The sequence below is a fragment of the Amblyomma maculatum genome, chromosome 6 (genome assembly GCF_055883805.1).
Source record: "Amblyomma maculatum isolate TAMU_Amacu chromosome 6, ASM5588380v1, whole genome shotgun sequence".
Lineage (NCBI taxonomy): Eukaryota > Metazoa > Arthropoda > Arachnida > Ixodida > Ixodidae > Amblyomma > Amblyomma maculatum.
Window position 1 is genome coordinate 79,395,448 of NC_139349.1, and position 20,069 is coordinate 79,415,516.

Sequence of the window (20,069 nt, forward strand, 5' to 3'; positions counted from 1 at the left end):
ATGTATCGTTTTGTTCGCCAGTACGTCCGCACTTGTATCAACTGTCAGCGTCGCAAGAACATCACGCCCACCAGCTCCCTTGCAGCCTCTATACCGTGTTCAGTTCGGCCATTTCCACGCGTTAGAATCGATATTTACAGGTCTCTTCCCTGCTCTTCCGCCGGCAACAGGTGGATCATTGTAGCCATCGACCACCTCACCAGATATGCTAAAGCTGCCGCTTTACCAGCTGCAACTGCTCGTGACGCCGCTGGTTTCATCTTTGAGAACCTTAGCCTGTGTCACTGTGCGCCACGGGAATTACTTAGTGACCATAGTCGCGTATTTTTATCTGATTTCGTAGAAGCCCTTCCTCAGGTGTGCAGTGTTGTTCATCGTACGACGTCTTCCTACCATCCCCAGACAAATGGAATGGTCGAGCGAATTAATCGGACCCTTGGAGACATGACGGCTATGTATGTTTCATCCACCTACTCAAATTGGGATTACAATGGAAACGATCCTACCCTACCGTCCCGACGGCTCCGAATTGACACCCATTTCTCAAGCCACTGCCTGTGCCGTAAGAGTGCCGTCAGATCGCGCATCAAACCACAGCTCGAAACCAGTACCACCGCAAAAACAACCGAGCCGGTTCCTCATGTCTGCCGCCTGCTTATTGTCCAGACTCGTTGGTGTGGCTATGGGTGCCCTCTTCTACTTTAGGCCAGTCGCCCAAGTTTCTGGATTGATACCAGGGGCCCTATCGTGTGCTTAAGCAAACTTATCCGGTTAATTACCTTATCGAGCTCCTCACGCTATCAACAGACCATCGACGGCCAGGACGTGAAAATGTCCAGCTTGACCGCCTCAAACCGTACAATGACCCGGTCATCGCGGCCTCCTCTTAATCCGCCAGGATGGCGTCTTTTCACAGGGGGAGTATTGTAAGAGAGATGCCTGACCTGTGAAAAAGCAGAAAGAAGAAGAAAACAGAGACGTCGAGCGCCGAAGACGATGAAGTTGTGAAGACGACAAAGCGGGCGAGGCTCGAGCTATCGCTGTAGGCGCTGGCCTTCGCAGATGCTACGATAAGATAAATATATTGCAGTGCAAACCATCTGAACCGCTTCATTAAAACATATATATGCCCATCGTTATTAATGACAGGGTTCGCGAGCGCGCTAATTTTAAAAATGCCTCTACTGGGTCTAACCTAGTCATTCACCGCACCAAATGCAGATACTGTTCCCTGCATCAAGAAATATTTCAGCCAGCAAGCTCAAGAAAATTCGGAAGTCTTTCTCATCAATAAGAAACATCGCAGTTGTGTTAGTGCGCCGTCTATCACACTCCTTTCAAAAAGAAATCCCTTTTCTTGGGCATCAGTCCCGATACTCGTCAGCCGCCTCTCCGATGTGTATATACCCTTGTTGTTGTTGTTGTTCTTGTTTGTTTTCACCGGATCATCCCAACTTTGCCGATCTACTCCCCTTTTTTTTCCTTCCGAATTGAGCACGTGTGAACACACACACGCATGAACGCGCACGCACGCACGCACGCACGCACACACACACACGCACACACACACACACACACACACACACACACACACACACACACACACACACACACACACACATACACACACACACACACACACACACACACAAACACACACATCTATATATCGCCAGTTGCTAGTCAGCGCCTGTGTTGTATTCTCGCCGCTCCATCCTGAGTTAGCGCTGTTCCCAACATGATCGGAAACCAACAAGCCCAACTATCCACTATTACTGCTGATGCACGGTACTTGAAGCGACGTTCATTCAATGTTTGGGAAAAGGCCAGCGGGTGCTGGAAAACCACCTGGTCCTCTCTAACATTCCCTGACCTCGCTCCTCAGAGCACAGGCACGTTGTTGCATATAGCCGGTGTTTAGTGACCCAGCGCTGCGGAACACCAGAACGCTGTAGCCATTGAGCCGCCCAGGTGTGAATAAATAAATAAATTCGATCATCACTACAAAAGCCAACCCTATTAGCAAACAACTATATATTTCTTTAATCAAAAGGAAGCCACTTTCTCAAAGCAGCATTATGATAAACATGCATATGTTTCCTTTCGAAAATTCTACAAAGACTCAAAGGAGCCCCTAACAATACAGTGTAGCGGTTTGTGAAGTTATACCGCTTAGAAAAATAACAACCAGGTTGATAGCCTTCGAAATGATCAAGCTCCTTGGTCTGTTGTGCGTAAACTATAGGCTGATTGCGCAGTCTGCAGCTTACATAGTGATCCGGAGACGAACAGTGCCAGGAGGAGGCCCACACAGCAGAGGCATAGAGAACCGAATATGACAGGGTAGTTGCGCTCACCCTGATCGCCCTCACTGCGTCAGAAGCAGTTTGTTATAGTCACATGCATTGTAGTGAAGTGGAATATAGTCAGCAAAGAAAGAAGAGGGTGAACATAAGCAGTTCAGCAAAGGCTGAAAACATTTCTTGCCCCACTGTTTTCCCTCGCCAGTTTGCGCTGCTTCACTCCACTATGTATGATTAAGCCCAAAACAAATCGTTATTCAAGAGTAAGCATAGGAATGGTAGAGTCTATTTGACATGGCTGCCTGTACGCTGACTGGAACAAACTCTGCCGTGCGCAATCACGTCAGTTACGAGCTAGTCGATTTCTGTGGGCGTGCCTGAGCGCTCGCTATCTCCCTAATCTCCGGGGGAACCTTCGGCGGGAGGTGAAGGATCACCTCAACCGGATCCTGTGGTCTTGTGGCCCGCGCCTTTTACAGGAGCGTTGTGCACGGAGAAGGAATCGTTTACTTTCACTTGTCCGAGGGCGTGGTTCCCTCTAAGTTTGACCTCCGGAATCTTTTTGAGGGTAGCACTCTCACTATAACGCGAAAAAATGTATCGAGGGCTGCATTTCGGACTCGCACCAGAGCACCCTGTAGCACTTAGCTGGCTCTCCTAAGATTTATTTATTTATTTATTTATTTATTTATTTATTTATTTATTTATTTATTTATTTATTTATTTATTTATTTTTTTTTTTTTTTGCAGCCGCTTTGTTTTCGGCTGCATCAGGTAGCCAGTTTCTTGATGTTCCAAGCTTCCAGTATTTCACGTTTTCTTTCAAATCGTCGTCTTCATCTCCTGCAGCAAAGTTGCACTAAAGGCCTTAATTAGACCTCCTTCACTCTAATAAACGCCTAAAGCACCCGTTAAACTCTTAGCTAGCCATGGCAGGGCGTGGAAGAGCAAAGCCAAACAAAGCAGAACTTAGTAAATAAGTGCTAAATACTGCTTCTTCATTAATTTGTTATGGCACTCTAGCGAGAAGATGAAGCCCGGCTTGCCGTGCAAATCTCACAGCATAGTATTTTTGAAAGAAAAAGGTGCATTAAATATTTGAAGCACATATTATAGTTGGCTTGTAAAAAGCTGCATGGTGTCGCTCTTTCCCTCACTTAAGTGACAAATTATCGAGAATGCTCAGTATTTCGCATATACCAGGCAAGATGTTTACAGGCGTTAAATGGTAACGCAATTATTACAAACGAATTCGGACCCTTGTAAGCATCAAATGAGTGCTTGCTTGATTTTGTGAAGGGCCGGTCGCTTCTTACAATTATTACTTTTATCAATAAACCGGATATAAGTACATCAAACTGGCACAATTGTGTTTTGCCTATCACGGTCAATGGCTCTCACTGAGACAGTTGAACACTGTGGTCAGTTGAACACTGTAATGAAACCCAGACGGCGACAGTATCTATGGTTCGACTACAACGCAAATGATGATGGCGCTATTGAGCATAAGCGGCCTCTGTACTTACCCTCCGCCACCAGCTAGGGAGAGAGAACAAATGCGAAAGACATGGGCGAAGTGTAAAAGAGAATCTTTTGAACATGAATTCATGTTTTTCGTGCAGCGTTCAGCTTTCAGGCATTCCCGCAGACAAAAGCTTATGCAGTTCTAGTTTAAAAAAAAAAATAAAAACCCTCTTATGGGGGAGCAATCTTTACACGCAGGCTGAGAACCCATATCTGCGACCTAGGTAATGTTCTTCAAATTACAAGGCATGTAATTATGTCTCAATCAATACGTCTGTAGTGTGCAAAGAAATTAACTTTATTCGAAAAACTCGTTACCTTTGTGTCCACCATTTTCTGGTTTGTCGGGAACGGGTTCCGCTACCGCCTCCATAGTGCTAGCTCAAGGTGCACACGACAGTCCGATGAACGCGGTGAACTAGGGTGCCTCGATACATCGAGGCACCCTACGGTGAACAGTACGACAGCGCCCTCATCGCAAAGGCCAATCACCTCACTTTCCACACTCTCCTCCCCCAACCTGGCGGGCTTGGTTAGCCTCTGACCAGCTGAAGGACCAGTTGGCCTTGGTGACTCTAGCCCAGGACATCCTCGGCACTTAATAGTGCGGTAAATAAAGGTATTTCCTCCTCCTCCTCACCTGCTGCCGTTCGCTGTATAGTGGTATAGAGCCTATTCACGTGACGTCACTGCGGCTTTACTGGCAACCACGGCACGCAACACACGCAATATCCGAGAGATGGAGAGGGCGCGCCTACGGCGTTTCAAGACACATGCATCGGTGAATTCCGGGCTCTGGTTGCACGTCTGGACGGCGTTGCAAAGCGTCTCTGGTGTCGGTCAAGCAAGCGGCGTGCAGCAGGGAGGAGTTCAATAACTCGAACCTCACAACGGCCCGCAAACCGGCGCTGAAACGTCGGAAACTTTTCTTCGTGCTCTTAGTTTCGAACCACGCAACGTTATGACGGCTGCCGCAATGCAGGGTTGCCACAACTGTCGCCGGCTGAACCTGATAGTGGATAGGGTCTGTACGCGAGCATTCATAGCTAAGCGCAGGGCACTCCCCTGGCCTGTAATTTATTTTTGAGTGCATTACATGGGGTAATATTACAATAAGAGTGAAAAATAAAAAGCGGGACTAAAATATTTCCCCGTGTTTGTCAGGCCATCACTGCAAAAAATGAAAGGGCTTACCCTGAAACGTAGACATTGACGACTGGTCCACCGTAGACCCTTCTGCAAGATAGCGCAGGCGCAAAACACATAATTACACACCAAGGGTTCATACATCAACACTGCAGCCGCCAGCTCCGATGCGGCAGCGCAGTTTGGTACGTATCATCGAAACACGCGTATTTCGCTGCAGCACAGTACGGTAACAGCATTTTGCCATGTTTATAGTTTCATCTAAACTGAAGAAAAAAAAAATGTAGGGGGTCCTTTGGATCACTAAACTGCGATGAGGCGAAAGCCTCTATTAACTCCACTGTTGGGGCTGGGGCAGGCAGGTCACCGCCGCTTGCGGTGAGGGCTAGCCTGCTACCGAATTTTTATCTGTTGTAGGCCGTCATTGCACCCGCCACCGCTTCAGTGGTGGACGACGGCTGTTGTTGCGGCGCGCGTCTTTCTTTCCCGCTTCCTTTTCTTTCTTCTCTGTTTTCTCTTCGTTCGGAGTAATTTCGACCACTTGGGGATCTTCAACGTGCGATGTCAGCGCACGTTAAAGATCCCCAGGTGGTCGAAATTACTCCGTAGCCCTCCACTACGGCTCCTCTTTCTCTCTTTCCACTTTCACTCCCACCTTCCTCCCTTCCCTTACGGCGCGGTTGCGGTGTCCACAGAAAACAAGTGAGACAGTTACTACGCCTTTCCCTTCCTATAAATAAATCAGTTTTTCTGTCTGCACGAGGCAGCGGAGGTGGCTCAGCTACGGAGCCAGTAGCAGGCCCGTGCATTTTGTTTTCCTTCTTCCTACAGCCACAACAAACAAACAACAAAGCCTCTATTGCGCGGTGATCTGCAGCCCTCCACTACACGGCACCTTTTTCTCTGTTTTCACTCCCACCTTCTTCCATTTCCCTAACGGTATGGTTAAGGCGTCCGCGAATTGTCACAGATACTGCGCCTTTTCTTTCCTGTAAACCAATTTGAAACGCCACTGATGCCTGCTGTACTGAGTCTGCTTCTATATGCTGTGTGGTGCAGCGTTCGAGGAAACGCCAAATGAAAGGCACCGCCCGGACGCCTAGATAACTATAACGCGATAGCTTACAGCGCCTTCTTAGAAAAGTTTTTCAACATAAATATATTGCCGTTTACTGCAAATTTATCCTGTCGTTATCATATACATTGCATTTCAAACTAGGCATCCAGAGTGCTGAGTTTTCTACTCAGAAATACGAAGAATTATAGCCTAACGCTAAAGAGCTCTTGTTTAAATTTTACATTAGACAAGTACTAGAATATGCTTGTTGTGTCTGGGACCCTTGGCGGCAGGTAGACATTCACAAGATTGAAAGGATCCAGAATTTGGCTGCACGATTTGTTAATGCCAATTATTCCAGAAATTTTAGCGTCTCCGCTGTAAAGGAGAACCTTGGATGGAAATCACTCCAGCAGCGAAGGAAACCTGTTAGACTAAAATATCTCCACAGAGTATTTCACAATAATAGTGGTATAAATCCGGAGCATTGTCTGCGCCATCCCGACTACGTCTCACCGCGTCTTGAGCATGCCTCTAAAATTAAAGGAAAAGGTGTAAAACGAACTTCTTGAAGTTGTGCTTCTTTCCCAAACCGATTCGCGAATGGAATAAATTTCCTCGTGGTATTGCTACCATTATAACATTACATTTTTCCTCTTAGCGGAATATGCATTGCAATTAAGCCCCTGTTTCTTCAGTGGTTGCCAAAAGTATTGCTTGTATAATAGTTAGATTGTATGTATTCGGTTGCTTGCCTATTTGCTTTTATTTGCTTTAATTTCTGCTTTTATCGATCGCATTAGTGTTACTTTGCCTTCCCTACTTCTACCTGTAATGCCACACGGCGATGTGGGTATAGCAATAAACAAAATAAATGAATATAGCTGCGGAATAATTTCGACAGTCGGGGACATCGCGCAGCACATCAGCATCTTTTCCTTTTCATCCGGCATATTAACGCGGCCGTCGAAGCTGTCTTACGGCTTCCCTGAGGTAGGAAGAATTCAAGCACCGCGAGCGCACCAGCACGTACAGGAGCGGGCCTGAAAGTTTCCCACCGAGTATATAAGGCGCACAAGTGTCTTAAATGTACTCGCGCCTTATATATCGGTACTCAAATATACTCGATAACGAAAAGTGCCTTCTCTCGCCGTTTCAAGTAATGTGACAGGGATATGATACATTCAGGGAACTTTTATATTTTTAGAGGAAAATATGCACGATGAGTAGTGCAAGTAGGAATAATTTGTAAAATACTAATTGCAATAAACTAGTGCTGCTTGTTCTCAAATTTTTAAACGTTAATTTTCAACAGCAGTCGCTTTAAGGTTATCGCTGATTTGGTAACGTTTCCTCGGGAAGACATCAGCCGCTTCACTGAACACTTTCTCGGTGTAAGCGCTATTGAGGGAAGGGCGGTGTTATACCGTATATATGCGAACACCTTACGCAACCTCATTTAGTTGCACGATGCTTCGATGCCATTGTCTACTTGCTCTATGAAGCGCCTCGTTTCGTTGTTGGTGCTGTGAAAAAGCGATGCGGATAAGCATACTGAAAAGCTAGAAAATTCGTCTGTAGGTGTTTTCTTGGAAATACCACACGCGTCTTCTGCAAGGTGGAACATAGGTTCACTTCCTCGGTCAAAAGATGGTGGAGTTCCCCTAGCTGACGCCAGGCAGTCATGCTGTATTGTATACTCATGCGCAGCGTCGTGCGGCGGAACAATTCGATGCAATTACATTTTGTTACAGTGCTTCATGCGGTAGCACTTTAGAGCGTTATCTCTACTGCTGCCATTTCATGAAGGTCATCTGACACCGGATTTGACTTCCGGTGCAGGGCCAGGAGCCGGCGTTGCTCGTTTCTTCTTCGCACGTGCTGCGCGCGGAGCCGGTTGCGCTCCCTTCTTCTACTTCGCAAACCTGCAACGACTTAGCCTCTGACCAGCGGCAAGATCAGTTGGCCCAGGACATTCTTAGCGCTTAATGTAATGCGTTAATTAAAGTTGTTTCCTCCTCCTCCTCCACTTCTTCACTCTCCTTATTCGTACCGGTACATACCTCCACAAATATACAACACTACCTGACGCAATGCCACATAGCCTTCCAGTCCCCTGCCACCATTTCCCTTTCAACTGGGTCTCCTCCTAGGACCTCCTTCTTCAAGATGCCCTCGATAACTTCGTGTCGTCTAGAACAATTGAGTCCTCACGTGCTGGAACTAGTGCTTCGGCTTCATTTCCTTTGCCGTTCGCAGACAGTCACGAAGCAGTTAAACCACAGCAACCATGCCTGACCATGCTCAACCATGCTTCCGCTCTGTAGACTAGTCAGCCAGGGTGAATCCCAGCAGCCAAAGTCCGCAAAGTGGCCGTAAACAAGACCGCCATCGCCCGCTTCCACAAAAACTTTCTGGACAATCGTTTTGGATACATATGCCAACTATGTGACGACCTGATAAGTGGTCCCACGATTCCCACGCTCCCATGACTTGAGCTAACGCTCGGCATTCGGTTCAGCACGTTGAATGGTTAAACCCCCTTCTTTTTGCAATGAAATACTGATGACAGGTTATCAGTAAAAAAAGTAATGGATTACCCAGAACGTTAGTGTTGAAGGAACATATCAATTCCTTGTTCATTACATAATGCACAAAATGTTAATAATTACAAGTAATCAGGTACGTACAGCACTGGCTGAACAAATGCTTGCAATTAACGTCGTCACTTTGCTTTGGTCAGTCTCTGTGATCGAATTTTTATTCTCAAGTAGGAAATTTCGACCACCTGAGGTTCTTTAACGTGCACTGACATCGCAGAATACACGGGCGCCTCCATCGAAAAGCGGCCGCCGCGGCTGGGATTTGATCCCGCGTCCTTGGGCGCAGTAGTCGAGCGCCTTAACCACTGCACCACCACGGCGGGAATATTTGCATTGAGACTCCCAAGGTCATTTACTTGCGTGTTTGACCTTGAGCCGCGAGACAAATTGTATGGTGAAGGGCTCCGGAGAATGGGTTCAAGGTCATTTACTTGCGCGTTTCACCTTGAGTCGAGATGCGCCTGAGTGGAGATTTCCGTAAACTGTGACCACCTTATTCTCCAACATGCACTGACCACGTTTCTAGGCGGGGGTTAAATTAACTACATCGCTGGCTCTTCGCTGCTCTGTCTCGCCGTGGTTGACGAGGGTTCCGGTCTGACTGCGCCAACGTTTCGGCGGGTGATGTACATGTTTAATAGAGCTTACGTTTGGATAACCGAGTTTAACTTAACTAAGATAAACTTCAGCAATGTTATTTTTTTTCTTTCCTAACATACAGCGGCGGCCGACAGAACAAGAACACAGCAAACAAACTGACGTCTTACCCATCGTAGACATCTGAGACTCCATGTATGCTGCAAATAGAAAAAGAGCATCACCCGTTCAGCAGAGGCCTGGAAATCACGAGGATCTATGGCAAGCAAAGCAAATGAACCCAGAGGCATTAAATAACTTGTTTTAACTCACATTGTTCCATTGTGGCCAAAGTGTCTGTCGAACTTGCTTAAGGAAATGCTCAAACTCGTCCAGGTAGCCTCGGTGTCTGGCCTCAGGAAGCAGGGGAAGAGGTCAGTAAAAGACCTAGGAGACCAAAATTCAGAAGACGAGGAAATGAGAATAGTAAATTCGGCATAAAACCCGGCTGGCAGCGTGCACAGTCAAAATGGCGTGCGCACACAGCGGGTCGCTCTTCTTCAGTGCTCGCGCAGGACGGCGCACGTGAGCGTATAATAAAGATGACTTCGTTCAGCTGACTCACTGCACAACTGAACAATTAAACTGGCTGGACTTGCGAGACGTAAATAGTTTTTATAAGAAAGTTTCAAGCGCCACACATATTTTTTATATATAGAATAAAAGACAGCCGACAAAAAAAAAGCTGGAGATTGCGGCGCAGTAGTAACACGGACGAAACAAGAACGCAATCATAAGCGCTAACAACCTTATATGCGCCATTTATCAAGGTAGAATAAGAAGAACAACTTTATTTTATTGTTTTGAACCAGATTATATAGGCACTGGGCCTAGAACAACAAAACGAAGATCCAACACATCACTTCACGCGTGGCACGATTATCGCCTTTGCTTCCCATTTCTCCAATCTTTCACCTTATCATGGACGTTAAGAAAGGATATTTCTTTTTTTGCTGAGGCGCACAGAGGAGGTACCGACACATTTATCTGAACATTTTAAGATCGCCAAAGCCTCTACTATCCCCCTTGTGGGGGTGTGCCGACATTTGCGAAGAATAGCTATTTTTTCAAGGGCAAGGGTGCAGCCCTCGCACTGGCTACAATTGAAGGCAAGTTCCCGAGTTTGGGTCCCTTAGATTTCTTTCACTTTCTAGCAATCTTGTGCTGAGACACCTCCCTGTTTGGTCTATGTATACGTTGCCACACGACAGGGGAACGGAATGCACATCTTTTTCGCAATCTACGAGACGCGGATGGTGCCTCGCCGCGCAATCGGACTTACGTTTGGTATCGGAATCCACGCAGTCGCACAATTGATTAAGTTTCTTTGGGCCAAGGGAAAATATCGACCGCCGCTCTGTTTCCTATCTTTTCGAATTTGTATGCTACAGCACGTAAGTATGGTATCACAGTTACCTTTCTTCGACATTCATCTATGGTGGGCGCCTTTCGTGACTATTTAACTATGCTCTCGACAACAGCAATTGGGAGATGCGCTGGATATCCGGCTTGCTCCAGACGACGCACTTGCCTCTGAAAGGCTTCTTCGATCTTCACGGCGCCCACGGGACTTTTCACAAGAACTTACGAAGCACGACTTCCCAATGGCTCTATTTATTAGCTTCGAGTGAGCGTATGCATGCGAGAGGACTGGCTTGTTACCCCGCGACTCACAAACCTAGCACACGTGTTCAAAGCCGAAGTACAGTGCCAAATCAAAGAACCTAATGTGGCCGTCGGCAGGGCTCTATGGAGTCACCGTCAACGGTCGAAGACAGTCTGCAAACATCGTTAAAACTTCGGACATTCGTGTTCACACAACCATTGGCGTCGTTCAGTATTGCGACAAAATTGTCTATAAGCCTAAAACCTTTGTCTATTCCAAACTCAGCGCATCTGCCCAATATCTTGTGATCCCAGACAGCAATCCGTACATCGCTACGGATGGACGCGGCACAAGAACCAATGCAGATCCCGTTTTGTCGAGAAACAATGTCCTCTCCGAACTGTGCAAAGGTGGAGTTTAGGTAAGTGTCAAGCAACTGCATAAAGCTGCTTAACGCCACACCTGATATATTTTAAAATGGAACGGCGCCATGGGCCTAGATACAGTCTCTGACATCGCTTAAAGGGTCCTCATGCGAGAGAGAATAATAAGTGTTTTATATCATGTAATAGGGCGTTTATTGACGCTCAGATGGGGAGCTGTGAGGAGAGGACCTTGCAACGGCGAGCCCAGCGTACTTCTTCTTTGTCTTCGTCGCACAACGCACTGGTGCATCACTTGTTCTACAATTATAGTGTCAATCTCCCGTGAGTGTTACCACTTTTCATTTTATATTTCACTTATTTCCCGTTTTGTTTCCTTTCCTCTAACCCTCAAATTATTATTTTTTTTTTATGCAAGTATATTAAAAAAAAATTCTTTGCTACCAAATTCTTGGCCGATCCCCCTCTGTGGGTATGTGCCATAAGTTATTTAGACAACAACAACAACAACAACTGGTGCATGTCGATGGCTGAAGTGCTGACTATCACAGTACATTTTCCCCCCGGGTAAAAAAAAAAAAGAGCCATCCTGGCGACTTATGGCGCGGAAAGCACAGTGGGGTCATAGAATGGCTTCAATCGGTTCACGTGAACTGTTTCACGGCCATGGCGACGCAAGTCCGCAGAGGGCGTGACGGGCTCAACTACGTATACTTGACTGCCGATGTTTGCTGGAGACCCTATATGGCCCGTGGTAACGAGCAAGAAACTTCTTTGAAAGGCCAGGGGTTGTGGAGGGCACCCAGAGCCACACCAGAGAGTTCGGGAGATATGACGAAGCTTCGCCGGTATCACGGAGGTATTTTTGTTGCCACTGATTTTCTGTTGTGAGAGAGCGGGCGAGCTGACGGCATTCTTCTGCGTACGTGACGGCATCGGATAGCGGGGAAGATTCGGAAACGTCAGGGCGGTAGGGAAAAAGTGTGTCCAAAGTACAGGGTGGCTCGCGCCCGTAAAGGAGAAAGAATGGAGAGAATCCAGTAGTGGTCTGTGCCGCGGTGTTATATGCGTAAGTTATAAACGGTAGAACTTGGTCCCAATTGGAATGGTCGGTGTTCACGTGCATAGCCAGCATGTCACCGAGAGTGCGGTTGAAACGTTCTGTCAGTCCACCACCATAAAATGGTGAATAGCCGGTTGTGTCTTGACGGGACGAATTGCACGCAAATGTTACGAATGGCAAATTGTAGCCCCAGTCACGATGGTCGTCAGAAATGTACATAGACATCATGTCCGTAAGCTTCCGATTAAGGCACTCAGTAAGATCATTCGTTTGGGGATGGTATGCCGTCGTGGAGTTGTGGCAGGTAGAGCATGCCCGGAGCAAGTCGTTAACAACTTTAGAATTGAAGCAGTGGCCTTTTGACAGGGAGCGCCATAAAGCAGGATGACGTCGTGAAGAAAATCAGCGACATCGGAGGCACAGCTGATCGGAATAGCTCGCGTGATAGCGTAGTGGATATAGTAATCAGTGGTGACAGCAATCCACCTGTTCCCGGAAGTCGATGTCGGGAGAGGCGGCCTCTCTCGACATCGACTTCTCGGAGGCCAAGACCGACGCGGGAAAATGGGTCAGGGGGAGCTTCAATGTGTTCGATGGAAACTTCGATGGGTTTGCCATAGGCCACCACCTAACAATATTTTAAGATAAATATAAAAATTATATATGAATATTGCTCACATAACCGTTGTATGCGAAACATGAGCTTTGGTAAACTATTTTACTTTTCGGTTAAAAAGGAAGTCTTTTTTCTCCCCCTAGAACCAAACCATGGGGCTGCCACAGCCATGGCCTACAATGGAATGATTACTCGGCACATATCATGTTAACATATCATGCCTGACATGGGCTGTGTCATGCTTAGATAGGTCATAGTAACTTGAGGTGCAGATTTAAGATTGCTATGTAAGGAAAAGAGACGTCCACTCTGGTCGCATTGCACATTGGAAACACATACAATAGCATTTAACTATGTTCTACTGAACAAACTAGCAGAAATTCTGCAGCCTTTTCATCTACAAAGACAGAACCCTTGCTTCCAACATCTACTTGCAGTTTAGAGATGTGCCTCAAAAACTGGCCCCTTCAACAATACTATTTAGAATTCTACTCAATATGGCTCTTCAGTGGCATGATGAAAAATGTATATTGTTTTTGTCACTGCTGTTAGATGGATTTGCGAGCTGTGCAAGTTGTAATTTTATCTCTAGAAGCCTGCTACACAACGTACGTTGTGCTCAACATGAAATAAAGTACCATTCTTGATTGCCAATGTAATACATTCCTTACAAGTCTTGAGACTCAGTACATAAGTGGAGTCAGTATAAATAAGTCGTTGCCATATGCAATGCTCAAATAGTTTGGTAGTCTCTTATCAGATGTTTTGTATTGTATTGCTAGTATGAAACATATGATGCCGCAGAAGAAAATGAAATATTAAGTCATTCAAGAGTGTGTGCAGCATGCATGTGTATGTTCTCACATAGCTTCACAGTGATATTTCTGGCGTTTTTCCTGGCAAGTAAAATTAGTTAGGGAGAATATAATGATGTTTCTTTTTCCAAAAGCACAAGGCAAAATAAAACATTGCTAATTGCTAAGTGATATATTGACCCTTTATGACTAAACCTTTCAGAAATGATGTTGGTTGCTGACTAGTAGCACTTAGCCTCATATAGTTTCTTTCGTTGTTTGCTTTTCGAAGAACGAAATTAAACTTAATATTGACAAGCATCAGAAACTTGGAAAAGGTGAAGTTGAAGTTAGGCGAAATAACACCAAGAAAAAACACAGGGAAAGGGAATTCGAGTATGAAGGCTTACCTTCATACTCGAATCACGGTGACCTTTAGAAATACATTCAGTGTGGATATAAAAAAGTCTGTTCAACTACCAATCACCTACCAACACCAGTCAACACTGTATCGGGGTCTTCGACTTGGAGAGGGCTTACGATACTACGTGGAGGTTCGGAATCCTCCGTGACATAGCGAACCTAGGCATCTGCGGCAGGAGCTGAGCTGTTTGATCGACATCTTGGCTGATCGCACTTTCAGAGTTCGCCTAGGCGCAACGTTCTCCAATACTTTCAGTCAAGAGAATAGTGTACTCCAGGTGTGCATTTTGAGCACAACCCTCTTAATAGTCAAAATGAATTCAATAGCAAAAGTCATCCCTAAAACATTCGAATGATTTTGCTATGCAACTAGTAAGTGCTATTGGCCAGTAACTACTGGGACTGTTTGAGAGTTTTCCAGATTTGAGGAAAGGTACTACAATGACATCTTTCCATGTCTTGGGTATATATTTCGGGTTGTCCATATTTTATTAAAGAATTTTAGCAGTGCTTCGATGGCGGCTTCAGAAAGATGGGCAAGCATAGCACAGTGTATATTGTCTGGTCCCAGTGCTGTCTTTTTCCGCAGAGGATAATACCGTATTCAGGTATTGTAAAGGACTACGTTGATTGTAATCTTCGTCCATGCTTGATCTAAAAGGAAGTCTTTATTTTCTGCTGGAACTTTATGCTTTAGGAAAGTATGCGTGTAATTTCACGAGCTTGACATTTCGGAAACATTCCCGCCCAGAATGTTTGCCTGTTCTTCTAATGTTGTTTATATGCCAGGTGCTGTGAGCATTGGAAATGTGAAAGGAGTAAAATTTCCTGTGAATTTTCGTACCGGTTCCCACATTTTCTTTTATATTAGTGAACTGTTAATTGAGGACACATATTGCTGCCATGACGTTTTTATTTTTATTTTTTTGCGTTCCTACGAACGTACCGCGCTCTTGTTCTGGCCTTTTTAAAATTAAGTTCTCAGCTGTCGAATATCTACGGAGGAATCCCCACGCCTTATTCTGTTGCTTTTTTGCCGATTTACATTCCTCCGTCCACCATGCCTTGTTTTTTCCTCGAATTTTTCGATGTTTGTGGTATGGCTAACAAAGTAGCAGATATTATACATGTAGTGAATCTTTTATTTATTTCTTCTATAGACAAATTATCTGAGTATTCTTTATCTAGTGTTGCATTAACTTTAAAAACTGACCAGTCGGCGAGGTGAAGTTTCCAGCGCCTTGGCCTGGTAGGGATGATGGATGTAGATGATGTTAGCTTTGAAATCGTGGGTAGGTGATCACTTCCTCGAGGGTCGTCTAAAACATCCCAAATAAAATCATTAAGAACTGATGCAAAGGCTAAATAAAGGCAGCTCATTCTTCCAGAGTTGGGGCAGCAATACGTGGCTTTTCCCGTGCTCATTAAAATTATGTCGTTTAAAATAATAAATTCTTCTATGAGCTGTCCCCTGGAATCAGTGTTCTAACTTCCCCAGGATGAAGAATGTGAATTAAAATCCCTAGTTATCACATGTGGCTCAGACAGTTGTTCAACAAGTTCTTCTAAGTGGTGTATGGTTACTGTATAGTGAGGTGGTATGTACACAGAGCATATTGTTATTGTTTTATGGCTGATGATGTTTACGGCGACAGCTTCTAAGTTTGTTCTTAACGCTACCTCTCTTGCAGGGACGTCGCCTTGAGTTATGATAGCGACACCTCCTGAAAGTCGGCTTCCGGAAAATATTAAATGTTTTAAAGGTGTTTGTGTGCAGTGGCCCGAGGTTTGTTTCCTGTAGGCACACAGCTGTAGGTGCCATTGTTTTGAGTATATCTCTTATGTCTGTATAGTTTCTTTGTAAACATCTAGAGTTCCATTGTATTATATACGCCATTGTGATAGACTGGGGAGTGATAAGTTATTTATTCTCAGGAGTGGTGACTAGCGGTTTCCCTCTTCTCTACAGGGAGCCTCGCCGCCGCTGCAGCGGTGGCGAACCAGGAGTTGAATCCATTGCCACTCTCGTGGCGCCGGATTTCCGCGGAGACACCCCGAATGTGTGAATTTTGGATGTTGGCGGGCTCTCGCCAACATCCATACCCTGCACGGTGGACGTGGAGGATGTTAATTGTAGTGATGGCCTCTGGTCTTCGCATGTATCTTTTTTGTTGGCACTGTTGAATCATGCCCTGCTCCTGTGGCAGATTCTCTCGGAACAACAGCAGCCCTCTTCGTATGGTGGGGCGAGGGTGGGGAACAGCAGAGCTGTTCTGGGTGTCTGTCGCCAAGGGGGCCGGCGCCGAAGGCAGCAACTGAGGACTTCCGGCACTAATCGCGTGATATATCACGCAAAAGTTTCAGCCCTGTGGACTGTGCCACCGGCTTCAGTGGTGGGGACCTGTATGCCGACACCAGGTTCATCAGATCTACCTGAGAGTCGGCTGAAACTGAAGGCGGCGACAGTCCCCGCGTCACCACTTCAGAGTGTGTTCTTTTCTCTTTTAAAGAGAGACATTTTTTTTTGCATCAAGGTGGGATAAGTTTTCTGTGGCACGACCTCGAGTACACCCCACGTGAGACGCTGCAGTTTATGCATTTGGGTATTTGGATATGCGTTCGCATCTCTCATCTGTATGCTTCTCTTCTCCACATGTGACACAAATGGGTTTACCCCGGCAAGCCAACGAGCTGTGACCGAAGCGCTGGCACCTGAAACATAGTCGTGGGTTCAGTATGTAGGGACGGACTTTGCAGCTGAAGGGACACAGTGATGTCCGCCTCGGTGTAAAGCTCCCTTGCTTGAACCGCCACGGTGTATAAGCCCCACGAAAACAGACATACAAAAGCAACGGTGACTGTAGCTGTGCTTACACCGTTGGATCTATGATGTCACAGAAGGATAAAAACTTTCGTATGTGACGCAAGCAAGGTTCGGGTAAGTCACTCAGCTGAGCCTTCCCGTCTTCCTTGGGACTGCACTGTATGCAGTCGCGCGTCACGCCTGCGAGGCTCATGAAAAAAGGTGAAGTCTTCCAGTCGGAGCACCAACCGAGAAATCAGTTCTTTTGCCTGAGCTTTCGCGATGACTCCCGCCAACTCAATTTCATGTAACAATGCGGGAGATTCCCAAACCTTCTCAAAGGCCTCTGCCGTGAACTTCATATGGGTGCCGGTGACGAAGCGAGTAGCGCGCTTTGTCAATGCTCGGTTCCTGCGCACGATGTCTTGAATTTCCAGGCGATCATCCATAAACTCACCGCCGCGGTGAAAAAAGGTCACGCCCTGCAACGTGAAATTGTCCCGAAGATCTGGAGTTAATAGCTCCCTAACGAACCGGTAGAAAGCTGGGCAGTCGGGAGGTGCGAAGCCAAACTCACGCAGGGTTCGGCTTCGTTGCAGAAGGCTAACCAGTGGTTCGGTGTACATTATGTCCCACGCCCTCGAAAAGGCGACGGTTAGTTTCTTGATGTTTGAATTTTGGCACACTGCATCGCATATAGCGGGTCCGCACACATTCCAGTCACGGTGAGAATAGCCGCATTCAACCAACAATATCAGCTCTTCGATGCAAGCCGCCCGCCGTATCAATTGAACAAGTGGAGTTTCATTTGGGTTCTCACCGGTAACGGACAAAATCGAGTACACTCGAAGCGTTATGCACGTACGCTTAAGACAAGTGGGAAACTGTTGCGCAATGTTTTGCAGCCGTCGAAACGGGACGGCAACCCGGGGGCATCTCATTGGGCGGGGACCATCGTCTGGGTAGTACACCGTGCAACTTTTGATAGTGACCCGGTCTTCTAGGCCATATTCAACAAGGGTGCTGCAAATGTCCAATGCCTTGCTACCGAGATGTTCGAGGACGACGTTTAGCGACTTGTTCGAGTTGACTGCTCGGCAAAATTCTTGGCATTCTGAGAGGCTAAATCCGCACATTGAGAACGTCAGTTCTGTGATCGAGATATTTTTGTCTAGAAAAGCGTATATCCAGGGCTTCACGTGGTTGGTGTCATTGGAGTGGATAATTCGGCACCTTAGACATTCCTGTCCAGAAAAGCTTACATCATCTTCCCTGTCGATGTGGCGGGACGTGAAGCTGAATTGCTTGATACATTTGTTGTTGTGCAGAAGCCATTTTATGGCTCTAGCGTGCCCCAAGTAGAGCCTCATTACCTCCAGTTCAAGCTTAGTCAGCACCTTGTTAGTAGTCAGGGCATGGCAGATAGTCCAGACGTCAATCTCTGGGCCCTCACTTGGAGCCGTTATCTTCATCGACCTCAAGGATGGATTCAGCTTTAAATACGCGCCAAGGGCAATAAGAGGGTTGTCCGGGCCGTAGGGCGGACCGTAGCCGTTTAAAACCCTCGTGGAGATTGACAAGTCAGTTATGCTCCTGTTTTGGAAAAGCCCTGCCATGAAGGTCCTGGCAGCTGCATGTGTAGGACGAACATCAATAGCCACAAGGTTTGTCAAGGAAGAAGTTCCCATGAGCAGAGGCGCGAGATCACCAAGAAAGTGCCCATATATATTCATGGCCAATTCCAGCGATTCCAGGTGCCTCACGGAAAGTACAGCCAATGCCAGAGATTGAGGAATTGGCTTATTCGTTGGCGTAAAGTTCAGATAGAGCTTCTTCAGCGCCAAGTTATTGCGTATTGCGAGGCACACGATTTCTTCATGGCCACTGAGGAGTTCGTTGTTGATGGTCGCTCCCACAACACAACGGTGCTTCGTGAGCAGATGGTAAAGGAGTATCGAGCATCGCTGCCTGTCTTTCAGGGAGGCCTCATGTTTCCTGTTTCCGTTGTCACTCGAAGGAAGTAGGATCAGCTGCAAGGTGTCGTATTCTTGGAGTTCGAGCCCGATGACCCAGAGAAAGAAGTTCCACGCTTTCAAGTTATCTGCAATGTGGCACAAATGATCTTCCCGGTGTGTGCATGGCCGAAGCTGGTTGGCATCTGGTCCACCGTATTGGCAAAATGCTTCGCACATCTCTTTCTGTACCGGGGCCTGTAGCCCGGATGTCTCATTTTCGAACAAATTAATGACTTCAGACAAGTGCGCATCTTCCGGCGCATGACCATCTTTCGGCGAATAAGCATCTTCGGACGCAAGAGCGCCTTGTGACACTTGATGATCTTCGGTAACCTGAGCCTCGAGCACGTGATCAGGTTCCGGCTTGTGATCGTCTTCGTGACTCTGAGGCTCGCCATGCTCTTGATCATTTCCAGGAGCTCGAGGTTCTTCGAAAACATGAACCTCTTCGTACCCTGAAACTCTCTTGGACACTGCAGTCTCCACCAGGCAACCATCAACGGAGACAGCGTCCCCTGTGTGCCTCCGCTTGGGCATCGCGGTCGCACAGGTACGTCAGGACCTTCACTGCAAGAAACCAATGAAGAGACTGTTGTAAGAATTTTACTGCAAACCACTCAACACGTTTCTACTGGTATTTGTCACCATAAACGCTTGAGAGCGACGCATCTGCATCACCGTTTTAGCGGACCGCAAAGTAACTCATTTCGTCACCTTATTAAGACGCGTTTTTAACTGAAAAAATGGCCGATATCACCATGGCCAAACGAGCGGCTGTTGCTTAGTTGCAGAAACCACACAATGGCATGAATAAAACAGAAGAAACTTTAAATTTTCTCTCTTTTTGTGTCCTGTTTGATGTGTAACGGTTCAACAAAAGCAGCGTCTGAATTAGTGGCCTATGGAACACTGCTTTTTGTTTGCTTGCTTGTTTTTTTTGTTTTTGTTTTGTTTTGTAAGACAGAATGCGCAGACTGGCATTTAAGGCAATGCTTACCGAGGCGCGGTCGCTTACTTCAAGAAAAAAAGCGTTCTTACCCACATTCGAAGCCCGTTTGGCACCGCTAATACGATTGTGTAAGAGGGCAATCAAATGT